General features: G+C 35.3%; 1 protein-coding gene and 1 pseudogene across 3 annotated transcripts in view; both read left to right on the top strand.

Annotated features, from left to right (window-relative positions):
- Positions 1 to 24,106, top strand: part of RFX7 (regulatory factor X7) — a 141,024-nt gene that overhangs the window by 29,533 nt on the left and 87,385 nt on the right. The window lies entirely within an intron of this gene.
- LOC123943969 lies at positions 17,026 to 17,897 on the top strand (annotated as a pseudogene).

The following is a 24,106-nucleotide window of genomic DNA, read 5'->3' as shown; positions in this document are numbered from 1 at the left end:
ACCAGGCTTACTGTTTTTTTCTGCAGTCTCTCAAATAATCAGCCTGGCAATGCATTGCCCCCTCTCTGGTTTTCCAAATTGGCTCTTTGCAAAGTAGGGACACCATATTTCTTCTGTTTTGGATTTAAAGCTTAAGAAACAAACGATGTGTAAAATAGTCATAGTCAGTAAAACATGAAGGATTCCTTAGGACTCCTCTCTTGAGGGAAAATATAGTGAAAGGTAAGATGAAGTCTCAGTCATAACTGTACAAGGGAGAAAGGCAGGAGAAACAAGGAATATTGGATATCTTAATACATGGATAATTGAATGTGAGGATTAAAGTCTTAATGCTGTTGCTTATATATAATAAATGTTTATGCTGGCTCATTACTGGAGAAATAATAAAAATGAAAGAAAATATGACAAGTTGATTTGGTTGAGTAAGAATGTATTGATTACTATCCTTTACATGAGATATTTAGCATTCATGCTTGAATACGTTGCCACAAAAAACAATTATACATGTCATTAAATTTGTGTTAAAGTTATAAATCAAATCTTATATATCATACAATTCAGTTAATGTGTACTCAGACAACCAGTGCTCAAGTTATAAGGACATTGACTTAAAATGCTTAGTGGAAAAGATAAAGCATTTACTTTAGAATAGTCCATGTGTTCACTTAACGGCATCAAAAGGAAACGATCACACAAATCCCAGAGTATGTGAGATTCTCAAGTCAACTGGACTGGACTCCAAAAAGGGACTATCATGGGGGAAAAAAGGTAGAAGAATTGTTCTAGACAGGAGCCACGCAGAATGCATGAACCTGTTGGGACACCTGGGTGGCTCAATCAGTTGAGCATCTCCCTTCTACTCAGGTCATGGTCCCAGGGTCCTGCGAGTGAGTTCTCCTCACTGGGCTCCTTACTGGCAGAGAGCCTCCTTCTCCTCTCTCTGCCACTCCCCTGCTTGTGCACTCGTGCCCTCTGTCTCTGACAAATAAATGAAAAAAATCTTTAAAAAAATGCACAAACTTGGATTGATCTATCTGTAAGGTTAAATCTCTATAAGACAGTCGTGTGATAATTAGGGAAAATGTGAATGTGGGCTATGTGCTATATTGTGAAATTGTTAATTTTCTTAGGTGACATAATGGAATTGTGGTTATTTAGAATTTGTTTTTTCATAGGAGATGCTTGCCAAACTGAAATGCTTGCCAAACTATTTAGGGATCAAATGTTTTAATGTCTACAACTTACTTGGCACAGCACAATACATGTGTCAGAGTGTATGTGTGTCTGTGTGTGTGTGTGTGTGTGTGTGTGTGTACTTTATGCTAAAGAGAAAATAAATTAGCAAATGTTGAATCTAGGTGTATAGTTCTCTTCTTTCATATTTTAATAATAAGTAATTGGAGAATATTTGCATGCATTTGGCAATTTTTAAAATACCTGTTGGCTCACGAGTGTATGACTCATGACCTGAGGGCCATGAGTTTGAGCCCCACATTGGGTGTAAAGATTACTAAAAATAAAATCCTTAAAAACAAGTAAATAACCTTTAAAAAGAAATCATGATGAAAATTAGAAAATGCTGAGAGATTGGATGTGATAAAAGATTTTCTGTCAGAATATATAGATGTACCAAATTGGTACTTGATAGAGAAATTTATAGATTTACTGGTATGCACTAGGTAAAAAAGAAAAATTGAAAATTAATGCACTAATAAGCTTTCAATTTAAGATGAAAAATTAAGAGTTAACCCAAAGGAAATAGAAAGAAGGAAGTAAAAAGGTAATAAAGGAAAATGAATAGGAAACTAAGCTATCATGGGATCACCAACATCTAAGTTGGTTTCTTTGAAAAATTTTGTTAAATGGTCAAGATTTAGGAATGATAGATTTTGAAGACAAAAGTAGATGTAAAAATATTAGGAATGAAAAATGAGACATAAATGTGATGCAGCAGAGATTAAAATAAGGGAATTTGTAAGCAACCTTGATGTCCTTATATTTTAAAAAAATGAATGCAGTGGGGGTGCCTGGGTGGCTTAGTGGGTTAAGCCTCTGCCTTCAGCTCAGGTCATGATCTCAGTGTCCTGGGATCCAGCCCTGCATTGGGCTCTTTGCTCAGCAGGGAGTCGGCTTCCCCCTCTCTGTGTGCCTACCTCTCTGCCTGCTTGTGATCTCTCACTCTGTCAAATAAATAAATAAATAAAATCTTTAAAAACAAATTGAATGCAATGGATAAATTCCAAGAGAACTTTAAATTACCTCAATAATAGAAAACCAGATTGCTCTTTAACCACTAAGGAAGATGAATGGGTTCTTTAAAAACTCCCTGCAAATAAAATAGCAAGTCCTAATACTTTTAGAAGTGAAATCCACCCAAATATTCAAGGAAAATCTTACACAAATTTACAAATTAGAAAAAGAGGGAGTGAATACTTAATGGTCTTTATAAAATATATGTAAACTCTTGATACTTTTCCCTCCTAGAGGTGGAAGCCTAATTCCCTCATCTTGAGGGTGGGCTCGACCTAATGATGCAATTCTAACAGGAGTAACAAAAAAATGATGGGTGGGACTTGAGCAAATAGTTCATAAAAGACAGTACAGCTTCTTCCTCACTCTTTCTGTTGGTTTACTTCTTCTTGGAGAAACCAGCTACTTATCATGAGAACACTCAAGCCTAAGGATATACTTACACCGTGGAACACTGAGGCCTCCTGCCAACAGCATGTGAGTGGGCCATCTTGAAAGTGGATTCTTTAGCCCCTGCTGACATCGTGACGGAAACCTAATGAGAAACCCTTAGAGCCCACCCGACTAAGCCACTCCCAAGTTCCTGACATACAGAAGCTTTTAGATAATAACTGTTTGCTGGTTTGAACCACTACAGTTTTGGGGATAATTTATTACACAGCTGTAGCTAATATACATTCCTGCTCATTTTGTGAGGCTAGTATAACCTAGGCATCCAAACAAGATAGAATATAAAAATGGCCTTTAATTTTACTATCCCATTCAAGCTAGGAAGAGAAAGTCCAAAAGAAAAATTAGAAAATCAAAGCCAAATATGTATAAAACAGGAGAGTACATCTTAGCCAGTTTAAATATATTAGAGTACAAAGTTAGCCCATTAGAAAATCTGTTCATATAATATATCACTTTAACAGATGAAAGAAGACAAATTTTTTGATTATCTGAATTGATGTAGGAAAAGAATTTAATTTAATAATAACAGTCAACAGGTTTGTGATAAAACTCCTAGTAAGCTAAAAATAGAAATTGATAAATAATGTCTACAAAGAAGCCACAGAAAGCATACTGATTAGTTAAAAAAAACATCTAAAACACCCCCCTTTTAAAATTTAAATTTAATCAATTAACATAAAATGTATTATTTCTTTCAGCGGTACAGATCTGTGATTCATCAGTCTTATGTAATACCCAGTGCTCATTACAATACATACCCTCCACAGTGTCTATCACCTGTTCCTCTTACCCCACCTCCCTTCCCTCCAGCAACCCTCACTTTGTTTCCTAAGATTAAGAGTCTTATGGTATGTCTCCCTCTCTGGTTTCATCTTGTTTCTTTCTTTCTTTTTTTTTTTTTTCTTGTTTTCCCCTTTGGTCCTCAACCTTGTTTCTTAAATTCCACATAGGAGAGGGGCGCCTGGGTGGCTCAGTGGGTTAAAGCCTCTGCCTTCAGCTCAGGTCATGATCCCAGGATCCTGGGATCGAGCCCCGCATCGGGCTCTCTGCTTGGCGGGGAGCCTGCTTCCTCCTCTCTTTCTGTCTGCCTCTCTGCCTGCTTGTAATCTCTGTCGTCAAATAAATAAATAAAATCTTTAAAAAAAAAAAAAATTCCACATAGGAGTGAAATCATATGATAATTGTCTTTATCTGATTGACCTATTTCAGTTAGCATAATACCCTTTAGTTCCATCCACGTCATTGCAAATGGCAAGATTTTAATTTTTTGATGGCTGCGTAATATTCCAGTATATTCCATTCCATATATATATATATGGATATATATATATCACATCTTTATCCATTCATCGGTCAGTGAACATCTGGGCTCTTTCCATAGTTTGGCTATTGTGGACATTGCTGATAAACATTGGAATGCATGTGCCCCTTCAGATCACTACATTTTATCTTTGGGATAAATACCCAGTAGTGCAATTGCTGGGTCATAGGATAGCTCCATTTTCAACTTTTTGAGGAACCTCCATACTGTTTTCCAGAGTGGCTGCACCAGCTTGCATTCCCACCAACAATGTAGAAGGGATCCCCATTCTCCACACTGTCAACATCAACATCTGTCATTTCCTGACTTGTTATTTTAGCCATTCTGACTAGTGTGAGGTTATATCTCATTGTGGTTTTGATTTGTATTTCTTTGATGCAGAGTGATGTTGAACATTTTTTCATGTTTGTGTTGGCCATTTGTATGCCTCCTTTGGAGAAATGTCTGTTCATGTCTTCTGCCCATATCTTGATTGGAGTATTTGTTCTTTGGGTGTTGAGTTTGGTAAGTTCTTTATAGATTTTTGAATACTAACCTTTTATCTGATATGTCATTTGCAAATGTCTTCTTCCATTCTGTTGGTTTTCTTTTGGTTTTGTTGACTGTTTCCTTTGCTATGCAAAAGCTTTTGATCTTGTTGGGGTAGTTCATTTTTGCCCTTGCTTCCCTTGCCTTTGGCGATGTTGCTAGGAAGAAGTTGCTGTGGCTGAGGTGGAGAAAGTTCTTGCCTATGTTTTCCTCAAGGATTTTGATGGATTCCCATATTACATTAAGGTCTTTCATCCATTTTGAACCTATTTTTGTGTGTGGTATAAGGAAATGGTCCAGTTTCATTCTTCTGCATGTGGCTATCCAATTTTCCCAACACCATTTGTTGAAGAGACTGTCTTTTTTTCCGTTGGATATTCTTTGCTGCCTTGTTGAAAATAAGTTGACCATAAAGTTGGGGGTCCATTTCTGGGTTCTCTATTCTGTTCCATTGACTTAGGTATCTTTTTTTGTGTGGGTACCATACTATCTTGATTACAGCTTTGTAATAGAGCCTGAAGTCCAGAATTTTTATAGCACCAGCTTTGGTTTTCTTTTTCAACACTCCTTTGTCTATTCCGGGTATTTTCTGGTTCCATACAAATTTTAGGATTAATTGTTCCAGTTGTGTGAAAAAGTTTATGGTATTTGGCAGGGATTGCATTGAATGTGTAGATTGCTGTAGGTAAAATAGACATTTTCACAATATTTGTTCTTCCAATCCATGAGCATGAAATGTTTTTCCATTTTTGTGTGTCTTCCTCAGTTTCTTTCATGAGTGTTTTATAGTCTTCTGAGTATAGATCCTTTGCCTGTTTTGTTAGGTTTATTCCTAGGTATCTTATGGTTTGGGGTACAATTATAAATGGAATTGACTCCTTAATTTCTCTTTCTTCTGTCTCATTGGTAGTGTACACTGATTTCTATATCCTGCCAATTTATACTGAATTCCTATCTAAGTTCTAGCAATTTTGGGGTGGAGTCTTTTGGGTTTTCCACATAGAGTATCATGTCATCTGCAAAAAGTGAGAGTTTGACTCTGGATTTGGATGCCTTTTATTTCTTTTAGTTGTCTGGTTGCTGAGACTAGGACTTCTAGTACTATGTTGAACAGCAGTGGTGATAGTGAATATCTCTGCCATGTTCCTGACCTTAGGGGAATAGCTGTCAGTTTTTCCCCATTGAGAATTATGTTTGCTGTGGGTTTTTCATAGATGGCTTTTATGATATTGGAGGTATGTGTCTTCTATCCCTACACTATGAAGAGTTTTTATCGAGAAAGTTTGTTAAATGCTTTTTCTGCATCTACTGAGAGGATCATGTTGTTCTTGTCCTTTCTTTTATTTATGTCATTTAGAACACTTTTAAAAATTAGAAACAACTTATGGGTGCTTAGTATCACTCTTACCCATATTGTAGAGTCTTCGCACATTCAGAAATAAAAGGGAAAAACTAGTTAAAGTTAGGAATAATTAGAAGAAACAAAACTACCATACATTAACTTGTATGGAAAACTCAATGTACATAAAAATTGAAATTATTAGTAGTCTAGCAAAAGTCATTTGCATTTGAATATACAATAAAACTTTTACATAAAAATATATAATTTAAAAACAAAAATAAATAGGTTCTTGTAAATCTAAGTTGAGATTTTAGAAGATTTTAAAGCCTTATTGAAAGATATTTAAATAATTTAAACCTAAGTAAATGGAGAAATGTACTACTACCATAAAAATTCTTTCATGTCTTACCAATTAAGTCTACAGATTCAATGCAACTTTAACCAAAACATTATTTTCCATAAAACCATATAATCATATCTTGTGCTTTTTTAGGTAGAAAATGGCCTGTAATAGGCAAGATGCTTCTGGAGGAAAAAGTTAAGCACTTGCAATCTCAAGTGCCAAGGCTAATTATATCTACATTATTTATGGCATAGAGTTCCAATTTCTCCATATCCTTGTTAACAGTTGTTATTTTGTTGTGGTTATTTAATCCATCCTGATGGTAATGAGGTGGTGTCTCATTTTTTAATTAGTTGCTGTAGCACTATTTGTTGAATATCTGTCCTCCATTGAATTGCTTTTGCATCTTTTATCAAAAATCAATTGAATATATTTGAATGGGTCTGTTTCTAGGTGCTCTGTTGTGTTCCATTGTTCCTGTGTCTTTTACTGCCAATAGGCCAATAACATCAGCTTTGGAAAATGAATTGGGAAGTTTTTCTTCTTCTGGTTTCTGGAAAAAATTTTACAAAATTTTATAAAATTCTTACATGTTTGGTAAATTCTCTAGCATTTCTGAACGTTTATATTTAATTCCAAAGTTTTGTTAATCTGTGTCAACATAATATGAGTGAAAGCATAAGTCACACACTGAGAGAAGACAGTAGGACACAGCTGAAAGAAGAGTAGTATGTGAAAAGTCTTACAGATTGCTAAGAGAAGCAACAAATTTGAGCAAAAACTATAATCAGACATTTCATTAAAAGGATACATGATTAAAAAAAAACACAAAAACATGCTCAGACTTGTTAGTTTTCAGAGAAAGGCAAATCATGACAATATTTTATACCCATCAGACTTGGCAAAAATTAAATGTCCTGCTGGCTATTGGATAAATCTTTTCTATATAGAATTATAGAGCCAAAGACCACTTAAATAATAATAAAAAGTAAAGCTGGACTGTATATGTTTTTATGTTTTAAATACCTTGTAGATTTGGAGCAGAATTAATGATAAAGACTTAAAAAAATAAATAAACTCTACCCTGAGTGTTCCCTTCATTTTGTTGTTTTCTCTCCTTTGCTCCTGTTGGGGGAGCATGTAATTCAGATTAGGGATTTGGAAAAATTACAGTATTTTTTTGGAGTGTGTTCTTTGTTTTGCCCGTGGCACCTTTCATAAGTCATAGGAAAAAATCCCCTCCTTAGGGGAAATAACTCTCTTTCTGCTTTTATTGTCTTTTTTTTTTTTTTAAAGATTTTATTTATTTATTTGACAGACAGAGATACAAGTAGGCAGAGAGACAGGCAGAGAGAGAGAGGGAAGCAGGCTTCCTGCCAAGCAGAGAGTCTGATGTGGGACTCGATCCCAGGACCCTGAGATTATGACCTGAGAGGCTTAACCCACTGAGCCACCCAGGCACCTCTCTGCTTTTATTGTCTTAATTGTCACCCTTATATGTATTTTAGATCCCTTTTGGTTCTAGACAATGTGGTTATTTTAGAGGTTTCTACGCACATTAATTATTCTGGTTCCTTAGTTATTTCTTTAAACTTTGTGAACAGCAAATGTCTAATTTTAACTGCCTCAGCTTTAGAATCAATTGGATGAGTTTTGACCTTCATTCCCATTTGGTTTCATAAATTTTCTTTTTTGGTCTGGAAGAACATAAGACCAAAATGAGATTTTTTGGGTAGAATTTTAATTAAATCAATCTTGTATTTCATGGCCATTATTACTTGAATGAAGGAATGGGGGTTGAGTATAATAGCTCTATAGATAGAATAATATAGATCAATGCCTTGTTTACATGGACAATCAGAAAAGGTTTTCCTGATAATTTAGTCTTCAGATCTTCCATTAGAATATTGTTAGGAACTAGATCCTCAAAGCCAGTTTAGGCCTTACCAATACCCTTTGTACCTTTGATTCTCCTTTGACTTGTGGGAATAGTCTTACCTGTGCTTCTAGATCATCATTTTCCAATTTGGGATACTTGTTCCTCAAGATGCACGAAAATAACATTTCTTCACCAAATTAGTTGGTAGATGCTGTGTTCTGTAGCCCTCTTTTTAAACCCCCTCCTAAATGGACACAGTACTCATTGGCATATTAAGATCCTTGAACAGTCAGTTATTATAGGGATGAAGGAACCTAGAATATGTTTAATATTGCTTAATTCACCAATTCCTATATTGACTTGAATATTGGCCACTTTTTCCATGGGGTACCTGTTCATATTGGGAGGAAGAGTCCTCAAAAAATACAATTCTACAATATTGGTAATATGTCACTAGTGTGTACTCACCTTGCGGTTCTCTGTTCCAGATGGTTGTAAGGCTGGCTTCTAACATTTTTGTATTCCTTCTATACTTAACACCTCTCTTCTGCCTGTGTTGTGTTATTGATTGTAAAACAGAATTGCTTTATCATCTGTGGCTGTGATTCTTCGTTTTAAGTAAAGGGCAATTGGATATTAAATTAGTCCCTTTTTTGGAGGACAGATACTGGGATACTGATTACAATTCTAGTAAAATCTAGTAAGGAATTATTCTGCATGTATCATGATTGAAGGCAATCTAAGAAATTTGCATTTTTATACATACTTTTTAAGAAGAAAGTGCTGTAATTAAAGAGTAACAAGCTATTTTGTCTCTGCATGCTCACCTCTGAAAGAGTCATCAAATTTTTCTTATATTCTTTTAAGTATAGCCTATGAAATGTACTGTGCCGTAGACTTACACTGCCTACTGTAGTAGCTACTAGCTACATGTAGCTGTCGAGTACTTAAAATGTAGCTAAATCATATTGAAATGTGTTATTAACTACGTACTGGATTGCAAAGACTTAATATGAAAAATAATCTAAAATATTACAGCAATTCTTATATTGATTACATATTAAAGTGGTAATATTGTGAAGTGGTAATATGTTGCTGTTTTAATAAAACATTTTATTAAAATTAATCATCTTTTTTTAGAACTTAATGTGACTATTAGATAATTTAAGATTACTTCTGTGGCCTGTATTCTATTTCTTTTGGACAGACATATTCCCCATGAACTGACAGGTCTCAGAGACTGAAACTCATTAAAGTTTTATAAAGCTTTCTGGCCCAGGAAAGAATTCGTTTTTGTTTTGGAAACTTTTGGCCGGAGATCTCATGATCTTTCATTTCTTAAGTCTCTTAAAGTATCCTGAGAGATCACTACCAGATCTACTACATGGAATTGTGCTTAAGGCACAGAGAGAAAGGTGAAAAATCTAGATCTTTCTAACTATATCATTAATAATTTATCTTGCCTATTTCCATGGATAACTGTTTTACCTTTAAAATGTATCCATCTTGGTATCTTACTCTCTAAACCATTGTTTGAAAATTGAGTATTCTTTGACCTCCTTAGGTAGACTTCTGCTTTATATATTGGAGCAACATTTTTAGATTAGTCTCTCCACTTTTGGAGGGAGAATTTTAGTAACAACTATCAAATTAGTTTTCATGTGTTTTGCCTTTTCATGATGACAAAAAGTTCTGCAGTTCTTGGGGTTAAGTGAAGGACAGGCATTGAACATGGTGGCTACATTTTTTGGAACAAATATTGGGATACTGAACCCTTTGCTATCCTAGTAAAATCTAGAAAAGATTAGTTGTGTCTCAAGAGTGAAGGCCCTATACATGAGTCATTTCAATTATAATTTTAAGAAATATTCTTATAGCTGTTTATATAGGACATTAATATAATTTCTGATCTGCATATGGAGCATCATTGCCTGAATCTGGCTTCTTAGAGAAAATCTCATTTTAACTTTGGTCTTCTACAGCCATTCCCACTTTGTTTCCTTGTTTAAGGATCTCAGTTAAGAATTTAATAAGCATATGATAATAATAGGTTGGCTTAATGCTTTTCAGTTTCAAAAGACTTATACACAGGGGCACCTGGGTGGCTCAGTCAGTTAAGCATCTGACTCTTGATTATAGCTCAGGTCAGGATCTCAGGGTCATGGGATTGAGACCCTCATTGAGCTCCACACTGGGCATGGAGCCTGGTTAAGATTCTCTCTCACTCCCTCTCCCTATGCTCCTCCCAACACCCTCACACTTTTCTCTCTCTAAAAATAAATATATAGATAAAAAGTCTTAAACACACATCACCTATTGTGTGTGACATCTGAGGTATATCCTATGAAAATGAGGGCACTTACTTTTATCCCCATATGTTTTTTATTTTAACAAACTGCCTTATTTCTGACCTGGCTTTCTCATAATGTAACATAAGAAGATACTAAGCTGCATGGCCATGTCAGTCTTTTTTTGAAGCTATGTGATAAAGGAACAAGAGTCATTCTTACTGGGCTGTCCACATGATTCTGTCCTGCCTTGTGTTTTAGTTTGTTTTTTAAAGTTTTATGGGTTTATTATACAAATTCAAACAAGAACAGAAAGTGTAAAAAGCTTTCTGAAACTTTGAAAAGAAAGTAAAACCTCTTCAAAACTTCCTCTTCCAAAGGAAACAGAGTCATCCTCATAAATGGGTCTCATTGCCTCATGTTTCATTTCGTTGTTTCATGGACTTGGTCTATAGACCAAGTAAATTTGCCTGTATTTGGAACGGGAGGATGCCTCTGCAGATCAGCACTAGGGGGCATTGAAGCCCAGCAAAAAGTATATGACTTAGGAGCTAGCCAGAACCTTTATCTAGCTCACTTACTGGCATTACTTCATGTTTTTTGGAGAAGGAAATTCCAAAATGATGAAACTGGGACACAATTTTGTTCTTCTTAATTAAAATCCCAGTGTAGAATAGAGGTGTGATTATCTGGTATAAATAGGAGCATTTTTAATAGATAACGTGGCTAAATAAAAATCAGTGTGTGACCTGGTACAAAGTCATTTAACCTTTTGATTCTCCATTTTCTTACCATAAATAAAAGGTTAGACTAGACTTACTTTCATTTAATGCTTATAATGAATCTGATACCTGGGGCGCCTGGGTGGCTCAGTTGGTTAAGTGTCTGCCTTTGGTTCAGGTAGTGATCCTGGAGTCCTGGGATTGAGTCCCACATTGGGCTGCCTGCTCAGTGGGAAGGCTGCTTCTTCCTCTGTCCTTCACCCCACTCTTATGCTCTTTCTCACTCCCTTTCTCAAATAAATAAATAAAATCTTTTTTAAAAAAATCTGTTACCTATGCATTACTGCAGTATGACTTATATAGATAATCTTGTTTAATCTTCACAAAATACTTTAGAGGAGGTATCCTATACTTAAAGAAAAAAAGAGTTCATCTAAGTAAAGAGCATACAGATAGTGATGGAAGAATTGGAATTCTTTCTTTCATAAACTGTTTTTTTTCCTGCTATATAGACTGAGGTGTTTCTTACTTACAAATAAATTTATTTGAATGGTTCACTTTAACTTTTTTGTTTGCTTGTTTTTTTTAAAGATTTTATTTATTTGACAGAGATCACAAGTAGGCAGAGAGGCAGGCAGAGAGAGAGGAGGAAGCAGGTTCTCTGCTGAGCAGAGAGCCCAATGTGGGGCTCAAAACCAGGACCCTGGGATCATGACCTGAGCCGAAGGCAGAGGCTTTGACCCACTGAGCCACCCAGGCACCCCTCATTTTAACTTTCAAAAAGCATGTTACATGAACAGATCCTTTCCTATCATTTGACTACTTTGAACGTTTATTACTAATCTGCAAATCTGCACATTGAAAAAATGAGCAAGTGCATAGATTGAGACTAAAGAAAGTCACTCAATTTGTTCAATACCCTGCCTCCCCAAAGTACAGATTTTTCAATCCTTTTAGAGCAAATTTTAATAGTAAAATTTGGCATTTGGGATAACCAGCAATCGTATAATAAAAGATGTCTATATGTGGAGAATAGCAAAACAAAGAACATAACTTTACTAAAATGAATCATAGGCTAAACTTTGAAATACTAGTAACATAATCTGTATCACTAAATGGCTGTTCAATAAATATTATAAACTAACTCAGTAGGCACTGGATATAGTGGACGAATCTGTGAGTCTTAGTTTTCTATGTAGTTTTATAGAGTATAGTTCATAGTTTGAATCAACATTAGATGATTTTCAGGTCTTAAACTAATCTCTTAGTTCTAGGACCTGCATATTTGATGATACGCTTTTCTTTTGGAAAGGAGCTGTTAAGCATTCCCCTTTTTAAAACTTTTTATTTTGAAAAGATACAATTGTATACAGAAAGAAAAAAATACAGTGAACCGTCATGTCCTTATTGTTCATCTTCAACAATTAGTCTCATAGCTAAATATGTATGTGTGTGTATTTATATTTATATATATATATATTTATAAAATCTCCATTGATTATTTTGAAGAAAATCCTGGACATCATATCATCTGCAAATAAATATAACTGTAGAAAATTAATAGTCATTCTTTTATATCTGCAAGCATACAGTTCCTCCTTTTCATGTCTCAATTTTTTCCTTTGTAATTTGTTTTAATTGGTATCTTTATATTGCTGTTTGTTGATTGTCTCTTAATCTGTAGGTCTTCTTTTCAGATTTTTCTTGTAGTTTTTTTTTTCTGTTGAAGAAACTGTATCATTTGTCCTCTGGAGTTTCCTGTAGTCTGGGTTTTGCTGATTTCGTTCCCATGTTGCTTTTTAGGATCTTTCTCATCTCTACTTCCTATGTTTGCTAATTAGATATAAATATGGTTCAATACATAGACGGGGTTTAATGTTTTGGCAAGAATACTTCATAGATGGTTTAGTGTACATTCATCAAGAGGCTAAGCCCCCTTTTACTCTTATGGGATGTATTTCCTCAGCTGTGCTGCACTAGATACCATAATCTTGCTCTAGGGGGCTATTTTTCTGTTGAGCATCACCGAAGCAGAAGTCATTGTAGGTCCTATTCTTCTTTCCCCTTATTTCTGTTGTGCCCTCCTCTGCCCCTCCATTTGACCTTAAGGTTAGGGGTTCTTGGGAAGAAACTGTCTAGTCACCTGTTGTATATTCCTGGATTATGTAGTTAAGGATACAGAAGTTAAATGACTATTCTGAGTAATAGCAAATGCAGCGTATCTTTAAACAGCTTTTTCATCTCTCTGGGGTTTCTTGTGTGCGTACAGCTACCTTACCTTTAGGAAGAGTTCAGCTGGATCAAATGTATGATTTATCATTGCCTTTTATACTTAGGCTTTCATTAAAATTCTGCAAAGACTTAACATAATAATCAAGTGATAGGTGTAAAACATCACAGTTTTTTGGATTTTAAACCTATTCAGTACCGGCAAGGCCATAGTCTCATCCTGGGAGAGAGAAAGCAGAGTGGTTACCCAGTTATGTGATCAATATCTTTGCCTCCAGCATTCCAGAGTCTGGAAAGCCCATTTGCCTGCAGCCCACCCCCTGAGTCTGTTTTTAATACCCTTAGACTTGTATGGTTTTGATACTTAAGTTTGCACCAAGGACCGTGATCTGAATATTTTTTTCCCACACTCCTATCCCTGCCTCACCTTTCTTTCTCTCCCTTTCCCTCCCTCCATCCGTCATTTTATTGAGCACACATTGCCTGATGTGTACCAGGAAAAGTGCTAGACTTAGGAAACACAAAAACAAAACAGCAGCCACATCTGCAAGGGAAGGGTGGACCACTGGACCTTTAGTTATCTATATGAAAAAATTACCTGTATCACACACAGAATCCAAGGGAACTCAAGCACCAAATGTGAAAAACATTTATAAGAAAATAAATCTCTCCCTCTTTTTTTAAAGTAGGCTCCACCCCAAGCATGGAGTCCAACACTGGGCTTGAATTCATGACTCTGAGATCAAGACCTGAGCTAAGATCGAGAGTCACGTACTTAACTGACTGAGCCACCAGGCACCCTGAAAATAAATTTGTGATGTCATGAAAGGAAAAGTTTTTAAAAACAAGACACCAAAAACACTTTTTTCATGAAGGAAAATACTAATAAATTTGAATACATTAAAATCAAAGCTTTCTGTAAAACAATACCATAAAAAGAAAAACAAGCTGCAGATGGGGAGAAAATATTTGTAATTAAATAATTGGCAAAGGATTAGTATCAGAGTATAAATAGGACTCATTATTATAAAAGTAATAATAGTAAACAACAACGTGGAAAATGGGTGAAGATTATGAGTAGACAGTACATATAAGAAAGCATAGTGGCCAATAAGCATGTAAGGATGTTAAACCTCATTAATAGAGTGATGCATATTAAAGCAGTGAAATAATTTCACACACATTACATTGGCAAAAGTCTGTCATTACCAGATTTTGGAGAGGGTAAAGAAATTATTCTCATACACAGCTAATGGAGTATACTTTGGAAAGCCAATTTAGCAATAATTAGAAAGTTGAAGATCAACATACCAGAATTCCCCTGCAAGGTTTGTGTATATGTGTTTGTGTATGTGTCTGAGAAAAAGTGTTGCGTAACAAGAGCTGTATGCCAAATGTTTGTTGCAACATTCTGTGTTACAGTATAGAGCTGGAAACATCATAGGTATCTTTCAGTAAAAGAATGTATAAATGAAAAGTGGTATGTTCAGACAATGGGATACTATGTGTATTAGTTTTCTAGGGCTGCTATAACAAAGTACCACAGAATAGGTGGCTTAAGCAACAGGAACTTATTTTCTCACAGTTCTGGAGGCCAGAAGTCTAAGATCAAGGTGTTCACAATGTTGATTCCTTCTGAGGGGTATGAGGGAAGGATCTTCCAGGTTGCTTTCCTTGACCTGCAGATGGCCTTCTCCTTATTTCTTTTCACAGCATCTTCCTTCCTTATGTGCCTTCATATCTGCATTTTCCCATTTTATTAGCACAGCTGTGGTATTGGATTAGAGCCCACCCTCATGACTGATTTCTTTTAACTTCATTGCCTCTCTAAAGACCCTGTCCCTAAATAAGTTCACATTGTGAGGTACTGAGATTGATACATAATTCAACACATAACACTAGTAACAGTTAAAACAGATAAACTAGAATGAATAAAAAGATACACTTTCTAAAGCCCCATAAGTAAAAGGGCGGGGGGGGGTAGACTAATACATACATCATAACTCCATGTTTATAAAGTAAACAAAACTGCTTCATATTGTTTAGTGACATACATTAACCCTCCCCCCCCCCCCAATTCTAACAGGGACCCAAGTGGATGCCTGAAACCATGGATAGAACCTATGTTTTTTTCTTATACATAGTATATAAGTACCTATGATAAAGTTTAGTGTATAAATTAGGTACAGTAAGAGATTAACAACAAATAATAAAATACAACAATTATAACAATATACTATAATAAAATTAGGTGAATATGTTCTCTCTAAATATCTGACTGTACTCACCCTTCTTGTGGTGATATGAGGGTGATGAAATGCTTACATGATGAGATGAAGTACAGTGACTGATGTAGCCATCATGATATAGAGCTAGGCTACTATTGACCTTCTGATTATAAGACCTTCTGATTATACATTATACATCAGAAGGAAGATCATCTGCTTCTGGACCATGGTTAACTTTGGGTAATTGAAACTGTGGTGGACTATTGTACTGAATATTTGTAATAAAAATATAAATATAAGAATGATAATAAGTTCTAGATAGTGGTCACCACCAACAAATGAATGGTGAAATGAAATTGGAAAACAGCCTAGCGGGGCTTCAGTTTCATCCATGAAGGTTTCTTCCTTAAGGGAAAAAAGGGAGAAAATGTTAAGATTACTTCAAAGTCACTGGCAAGAATGTGTATTATATTATTCTCTATAACTTTACACTATGCTTGCAACTTGGTAATCTCAAAAAATAGTAGAAAAGAATACTAACTCAATGAATGCAAAAATGTTACTAAGAAGTTGAAAGCTTCATTTTAATAATGTCAATGATTAAATAGTAGGCAAAAGTTTTCTGTTAGTAGTTAATTCTTCTAGTGGAAGTTAGTTTTGGGGTCCTGGGTGACTCAGTCGGTTGTGTCTGACTATTGATTTCTGCTCAGGTCATCATCTCAGGGTCCTGGGATCAACACATCAGGCTCTGTGCTCAGCAGGGACTCTGCTTCAGGATTCTCTCTACCCCTGCCACTCCCTGCTACCTCCCACCTTGCTTGTACATGCGTGCACGCGCACACGCTCTCTCTCTCACTAAAATAAATACATCTTTAAAAAACGAATTAGTTTTAATTTTCTGAACAGGAAAATTAGTTTTTTGATAAAATTTGAAAATGCTTATAATATGTTCTTCAAAAAACCGAAAAGTTCACCTTTCATACCTAACGAAGTTTGAACTTTAGAAATAACTCATTTATGGAGCATTGTATTGAGTATATTAGGGAACCTCTTATATGTGAGTCAACAACACATAGTATATGAATGACTTTGTTCTTTGCACTCCAAAGTAGTTAGCACTCAACTAGAGATGTGATAATATGTAGAGCAGTTTTGGTTGTCAGAATGTCTACTGACATTTAGTGGGCAGCATACCAAGCGTTCTATAAAGCATAGAACAAACTGTATGGTAAAGGAAGGTGCCACTAAAAACCTATTGAGTGTCCTATTGAGATGCATTGGTCTACAACCTAAATTACTTTTAAAGCAGATCCCCAAAAGCTCATAAGGTCAGGCAAGAACTCTGAATGATGACTGTTTTTAACGCATTTTGGGGAAGATTTGTAATGGTGTCTGTATGATTTCTGGAGGCTGCTGCATCGGATCTCGGCCAACCAGAAAAGATGACAACAGCAGCAAGAACAACTTCTGAATCTGTGAGAGATAGGAGAGGAAAGGGGGAAGGTGATTTGAGCCACTTCTTAAAGCAATATTTAAGTAGAGACCTTCTCACACAAAGATAAAATATAGATGAACTATTCAGGAGGCAGAAGAAGTAGTTTAGAATCACGATTTCAGGACAATGCTGGAAGGAAGAGAGGGGGCTACAGCAAGAAAAGAAATCATCCTACGTGAGAACATACAATATCTTCAGTGTCAAAGAAGCCTTGGTTAGACCAGATTTTCCTCCTGCCAACCTTGGTGCAGATGAGCCTCTCACAGAGGAAGAAAATGAAGATTTTGAAAAGGAGAGTACTGCTGATACTGCAGCTCTTCTTGAGGAACTAGAAAACCTTTAAGAATTGCTAAAGAGCAGGCCTGGAAGGAGCAAGAGCAGAAAGCTGAAGAAGAAAGAATAAGTATAGAAAACGTTGAGTGGAAACCCTCTATTTAATCTTACTAGGCCATTCCAGCCTCACGCCAATTTCAAAGTTAACAAAAGGTGGGATGAAGGGGGCACACCTGGTGGCTCAGTTGGTTAAGCCTCTGACTCTTGGTTTCAGCTCATATCACGATCTCAGGGACATGAGATAGAGCTCCCTGTCAGGCTATGCGCTCAGCATGGAATCTGTTTGAGATTCTCTCCCTCTCACGCTGCCTCTCCTCTCACTCACACTCTCTCAAATAAAATATATATTTTTTTAAAGGTGGGATGGTTATGTTGTTTTCAGGAACTATGCAAAAAGGTATACATGATCAGACAAAAGACAAAAGATTTGTAAGTGATACACTGTGATCTGAATTTCACAAAATGTTCATGTAGAAATATATATAGTACAGTTTTATGTGCTTAATTAAAGACTGTAAAATGGGGGTGCCTGGAAAGCCCAGTTGTTTGGGCCTTTGACTTTTGATTTCAGCTTGGCTTATGGGATTGATCCCTGTATAGGGCTCTGAGCTCAGCTCAAAGTCTGCTGGAGTATCTCTGTCCTCTGCCTCTCCCCACTGCCCCCGCCCCCGCTCTATAAATACATACATACCCACATACATACATAAAATCTTAAACAAAGACTGTCAAATGTAAATGATTCCAAACAAAAGCATTTTGGGATGTAAATATAAACATAATTGGTACTTTGTTATTAGGTAGTATAAAAATGAATTTTTCTTGGTTTTTTGATCATAGATTGTTTTTTATTAAGGTTTTACATGACCTAAAATTAACCACTTAAAGTGCACTCTTGAATGACATTTAGTACATTTATAATGTGTAACCATCACCTCTGTGTAGTTCCAAAATATTTCATCACCCCAAAATGAAACCCCATATGCTTTAAGCAGTCATTCCCCAAATTCCTGTCCCCTTAGTTCCTGGCAGCCACCAGTCAGCTTTCTGGTTCTATGCATGTAGCTACTCTGGATGTTTCAGACACATGAAATTACATAATACATGACCTTTTATGTCTGCCTTCTCTAAACAGACTTTTCAGGATTCATCCATGTTTTAGTATGGATCATTCTTTTTTTGTGGCTGAATGATACTCCATTATATGGATGTACCACATTTTGTTTATTCATCCATTTGGGTTGTTTCCACCTTTTAACTCTTAAGAATAGTACATCTATGAATATTTATGTGCACATTGTTGTTTTAATACCTATTTCATTTCTTGGGTATATACCTAGGAGTAAAATTTCTGGGTTATGTGATAATTATGGTTTTTTTTGAGGAAACACCAGACTATTACCTGCAGCAACTGCACCATCTTACATTCTTATTAGTAGCAGACAGTGGTTCCAATTTCTCCACATCCTCACCAACAGATCCCAGTTATTTTTTTTTTAAGATTTTATTTATTTATTTGACAGACAGAGATCACAAGTAGGCAGAGAGAGAGGCAGAGAGAAGAGGGGAAGCAGGCTCCCTGCAGAGCAGAGATCCTTATGCGGGGCTCGATCCCAGGATGCTGGGATCATGACCTAAGCTGAAGGCAGAGGCTTTAACCCACTGAGCCACCCAGGCACCCCCAGGTCCCAGTTATTTTTAAGAAGACGTGGTTAAGTGGACACCTGGGTATCTGAGTCCGTTGAGTATCTTCCTTTGGCTCAAGTCATGATCCCAGGGTCCTGGTTTCAGGTCCTGCATTGGGCTCCCTGCTCAGCAGGGGAGTCTGCTTCTCTCTCTGCCTCTGCCCCCACCTCCATTCTATCTCTCTCTCTCAAATAAATAAATGAAATATTTTTTAAAATGACTAGTAAGTGTAAAATAAATATTCCTGGATGATGGGATTAAGAGTAGTTTGCTTTATATATATATTTTATCTTTCAACTTTTATAGAATTAGCCACTGCTATTGTGGTTATTTTTATTATTTATTTTATTTTATTTTTAAAGATTTTATTTATTTATTTGACAGACAGAGATCACAAGTAGGCAGAGAGGCAGACAGAGAGAGGGTTGGGGGGAGAAGCAGGCTCCCCACTGAGCAAAGAGCCCGATGCGGGACTCGATTCCAGGACCCTGGGATCATGACCCGAGCCGAAGGCAGTGGCATAACCCACTGAGCCATCCAGGTGCCCCTATTGTGGTTATTTTTAAAAACAAAATTTTTTTTGGTTCTCTTTTGAGCAAACTAAAAGTAAATGCTTTAGAAAAGTATAAGATAAAAACATCTTTTACTTTGATGGACTGTGAGCTAAATCATAATCCACAAAAAGGATCTAAAGTCAATATACTTTTAATAGAATTAACTATTTTGCAGGAAGAGGAAGCTAAGAGTTTGACTTATCCTGGCTAGGCTAGAATGTAAGAGCTTCTTACAGTTGATGTATTATTACACTTACCTCCTCTACTTCAGATTTTCCATAGGTGAAGTGTAATATCTGGTATTCGTAGATCACAATTTCCGCAACGTGAGAATTTTGAATCAAGTAAATAGGAATTGTGAGTCATTCTGAATTCAGACTTGGAGACTCTAAATAAATGTAGAAATAGTATTGAACTTTTGGGTGGAAGCCAAACCTGTTACTGGAGAGATGAGTGGGAGTCTCTTAGAATGAAGTTATCAGTAATAAATACTTAATAAACAGTTTGTGGAAACTGGGAAAACAAAGTTTCTGGAATGGTTGTAGCAAGCATCTCTATTCTTTCAATCACATTGTTACTTACAATGTGTTATATTCTGTGTATTGTTACATATACATATACATATGATACATTCTATGTATTATAGTCTGTGTAAGGTTGGCCCATGACTAGTAATCTATTTATTGCGGCATGTTGAACTCTGAAGAGAAGGGGATATTACATGGTTATTTTTGTGAAGTTAAGTGGTTATTTCATGGTTTTTTCTGTGTGGTGAAGTAAGCTTAGACGAAGTTTTTTTGTTTGTTTGTTGGGCTTTTTTAAACATATACTTCCTAAAATTATTGTCTCTTTTGTATAACCGCATTAGGTAAGAAAGTTTCCCCAGCTTCACTTTGTAATTCAGTTTAGGGAAAACAAAATATGCTTTCTCAAGTTGTATCTCTCTTTATTAAATTAGTATATGCTGTCCTTGCTGCTATGTTTCCCTCTTTTCCCTACTCTGTAGGTCTAGGTTAAGATTTTTACTTCTTGATAGTGTGTTGATCTGACCTGATATGCACAGCCTGAACTGAAAGATGTGGAAGATGAATGATTAACATGTTCCATAACATTTGTAGATAATACCACAGCAAAATTATGATACTGGTATTTCATTATTTTTGTCTAATACCAACTACCAGGTTGATACTATTTAATTAAAATGTTTATAAAACATTTTTTGTCATAGATTAATTTTGTCTATGCTAGAACTTCATATAAATGGAATTGTACAGAGTGAACTTCTCTGGGTGGTGTCTTTGGCTCACTGTAATATCTGCTAGATTCATCCATGTGTTTCTATGTGTTGTAAGTTGTTTTTTGTTTGTTTGTTTTTTAATTGCTGAGTACTATGACTATACCACGTTTTTATCCATTCTTACATTGACTGCCATTTGGATTACTTTCAGTTTGGGGCTGTTACGACAAGAGATTCTATGAACATTATTCTTCAAGCCTGTTTCATGGATACAGAGTTTCATTTCTTTAATATAAATACCTAGAAGTAGAATTGCCACAATAAAAGATAAGTTTATATTTAACTAAATTTTTCTGAAGTGGTTTTACCTTTTACATTTCCACCAGAAATGTATGACAGTTGCAGTTGCTCCAAACTGTGTTTTTAATTTTAGCCATCCTAGTGAGTATATAATAGTATATCATCATGATTTTGATTTGCATTTCCTTAATGATTAATGATGTTGAACATCTTTTCATTTCCTTATTGGATATTTGTATATTCCTTTTTTTGTGTGAACTGTCTATTCCAGTTGTTTATTTAATTGACTTTACTGTTGAGTTGTAGGAATTTATAACATTCTGAGCATAAGTCCTTTATTAGGTGTATGTTTTGCAAATATTGGTTTTTTGTGATGGCTTGTTTGCTTAGTTGATGTCTTTTGATGAATACAGTTGATTTTCATTTTGATGGAATTTAATTTATTTTTTCTTTCTTTAAGGGTTATTGCATCCCAAGATATCTTTGTATATTTTTCAGGTCATAATAGTCTGTGATTTCTTGTAGGCATTTTATAGTTTATATTTTTATGGTTAATTTTAAGATCCAACTCAAAATTAGTCGAATGAGTTATGTTCATTTGTTTATAGATATATCTGGTTATTCCATCAGCCTTTGTTGAAAGGATTTTATCACTTAAATGCTTTAGTTCTGTTTGCAACTTCTATTGCAAATCAGTTGACTGTATAGAAGTCAGCTATCATTCATACCACTTTTTTACTGCATGTAATGTTAACTTTACTCCATCCAGTTAACCTCAAAATTTGCTTTTCATCTTCATTTTTTCATCTCTTTGACTATGATGTGCCCATGCGTAGTTTTCTTTGTAATAATCCTGCTTGGAATTTAATGAGCTTAGATATGTAAGTTTCATGTTTGTCACATAATTTGGGGTCATTTACCAGATATTTTTCTGTCCCATTATCTCTCCTCTCCAACTGTACATGGTTAGACCACTTGATGTTGTACTACAGATCCCTGAGGTTCTGCTTATTATGTTGAAAATTTTTTTCTTTCTCCTTTAGATTCAGTAAGATATATTGATTTATTTTCTAGTTTAGTGACCCTTTTTCTGCTGTTAAAGTAATCCAATCTGGTCTGCTGTTAAGGTAATCCAATGAATTTTTCACTTTAGACATTGTACTTTTTAGTTTTAGAATTTCAGAATTCAGAATTCAAAATTCAGAATTTTAGAATTGGTTCTTTTTCATAACTACCATTTCTCAGCTGAGGTTCTCCCCTGCCATGTATACATTTCTTATGACATTATTTTCCTTTAAATACTTGGACATATTTATTTATAATACTTGCTTAGAAATTCTTGACGAATTCTGACATATGGATCGTTCAGGATTTGGTTTCTGTGAGCTGCTTTTTGTCTTGACTCTGGATCTCTTTTTCCTATTTCTTCTTTCTGGTATATTTTGCTTGTGTAATGGGCGTTGTGGGTGATACATTGTTGTAGGCTTTGAATTCTGTTATTTTTCTCTGAGTGTTGTGGGGTTTTTTTGTGTTTTGGATTTTTTTGTCCTGGTAGTCTGTAACATGTTGGGATTCAAACTCCAGCATTATTACTCCTATAATAAGCAGTAGGGAGACTCAACTCAGATCTTTCCACTTTTTCCAGCCGTTGCTTTTTTCTGGAAGCCTTGGAGTCTTTCCTAGACGAAGGTCATCCAAACGTTTGGGCATAGTTTATAAAGACATTTTGTGGCGCCATCCTTTCTAGGATTTCATCTTTCATGTTACAGTGGCTCTGGCAATCCCAGACATTGTCTTCTGCCTCTTCAGCTGGCAAGACAGCAGATTTCTGCCTTATTCTTCAGTGATCATTGTTGCATGGGTGGATCAATGCCCTCAGACAAATAGCCTTATAACGACAAATCCTACCCAACACAGTTCCCTTCTTTTAAGGATGTTTCCCTCTAGTTGCTACCTGCTTTTGGTCACTCTAACTTTGATGCCCGGTTTTTATATTTTGTCTACAATGTCTACAATGTATCATTGTTACATGCGGGAAGTTACTTTGTCATTTTCTGAAGCAGAACATCAGGATATTGAATCATCATTTTAATTGAGTCAGTAAAAATATTGAATATTCAGGAATATTGTAGGAAATAATAAAATGCCCACTAAATGGAATGTTATAAAACATTATGTTAAAATTTTGAAACAACTGGAAACAGAACAGGATGTCTGCTGTCACTGTCATTCTTCATCTTTAGAGATTTTAGGCAAAGTAATTAGATAAGAAAGGAGGTGAAAAAGAGACATAAAGACAGAAAAGGAAGAAAAATATTTTCATTAATTGTAAGTAAAATGGTTATCTACAGGAAAATCTATATACTGTTAGAATTAATAAGGTCAGCATAGAAAACTAATAGTTTTTGTGAATATCAGCATGTACATTAGTAAATTAGTATAATTTTTAAAAGATACAGAGAAAATTATAAGACATTTTTAAAGACAGACAAAAATAAATCAAATTATGAGTCAACTCCTCCACTTCAATCTATAACATCAGTGCAGCTCAATATAAATCTTAGCAAGAATTTTTGTATAATTGGAAAAACCAAAAACTCAACCTGGAATATTTAAGGCCTAAGGATTATCAAGACTGTTCTGAAAATGGTCAAAAAAGGTCATTTAAGCAAATAACTAGACCTAATTTTTAAAGTACAGTTAAATTTAGAGTGGTGGTGCAAAGATAGACACATAGATTAATAATTAAACAGAAGAAAAGCCAAAAATAGATTCAAGCATAACGTGCAAACTTGGACATAATAAAATAGGGAGCAGTTGGCCTACCAGAGAGAAAATATGTATTACACCACACCATATGTAAAAGTAAATTCTAATTCAAATAAAGATCAAACTTGAAAAAGCTAACTTCAAAAATATTA

The sequence above is a fragment of the Meles meles genome, chromosome 6, assembly GCF_922984935.1.
Source record: "Meles meles chromosome 6, mMelMel3.1 paternal haplotype, whole genome shotgun sequence".
Classification (NCBI taxonomy): domain Eukaryota; kingdom Metazoa; phylum Chordata; class Mammalia; order Carnivora; family Mustelidae; genus Meles; species Meles meles.
This window is presented reverse-complemented; position numbering and strand designations above follow the sequence as displayed.